General features: G+C 37.8%; 1 non-coding gene across 1 annotated transcript; it reads right to left on the reverse strand.

The window, feature by feature from the left end:
• Positions 1-535: 535 nt before the first annotated feature.
• TRNAN-AUU (transfer RNA asparagine (anticodon AUU)) lies at positions 536-609 on the reverse strand. Its single transcript has one exon. It is a non-coding gene; the product is annotated as a tRNA-Asn (tRNA).
• Positions 610-849: the final 240 nt, after the last annotated feature.

Here is an 849-nt window from a genome sequence, read left to right on the forward strand (position 1 = left end):
TCTTCACCCTTAAATAAAGATTTTCTTAATTCCTTACCTGTGTGCTAATTAGATATCACCTTGTTTTCACATTAAACAGACTTCCACATGAGAAAGCAGCAAGGATGCAGTGGCGTTAATGTTTCCTGGTGTCAACTTGTATTATTTCAGTAGACATTGAAATGAGGATGCATCTTGCTGCCTTTCCAATGAAGCAAGTTTAATTTAGTAATAGGTGAAAAACCATCCTTACAAAGGTGTTAATCAGAGACTTGGCTTTGTGGACACTTTTCAGAGAACAAATTTGTTAGCATAAAAATAAAGCCAGAAAATGAAGAGCTGTTTAATCACTCGATTGGATTTTTCTGCCAGCATATTTTTTTTCTCTGCAACCCACTGCTAAATTGTGCTTCCTAGCTGTTTTTTATAAAATCACTGAATCAAATCTAACTCTGATTACATCAGAGAAGGCCATGTACCCTACACCATAAGAGGAGGTTTGAAATTTTGACTTGTCTACTTAAATATCACCAAAATCTGATCACAAGGTTAATTACGTCCCTGGGTGGGATTGAACCACCAACCTTTTGGTTAATAGCCGAACACGCTAACCGATTGCGCCACAGAGACACTTTGCAAACAGTACATACTGACAAAGGCTAATAAGCATACATCTAGAACGTTTCCTAGAAAAACATTAAAAAATCAATAATCTGGAGAGTTTTTGTAAGATGTTTCTTCCATCAACCAATGAATAAACACATTGGTACTTTCCCATGATGAGTGAGTGCTTCAGGATCTCTTGCACTTACATGTGCAGCAGAGTACTGCAATGGAAGCATGCTGGACCCATAACCCAGAGGTAGGCAG

The sequence above is a fragment of the Pseudophryne corroboree genome, unplaced genomic scaffold, assembly GCF_028390025.1.
Source record: "Pseudophryne corroboree isolate aPseCor3 unplaced genomic scaffold, aPseCor3.hap2 scaffold_681, whole genome shotgun sequence".
NCBI classification, from domain to species: Eukaryota; Metazoa; Chordata; class Amphibia; order Anura; family Myobatrachidae; genus Pseudophryne; species Pseudophryne corroboree.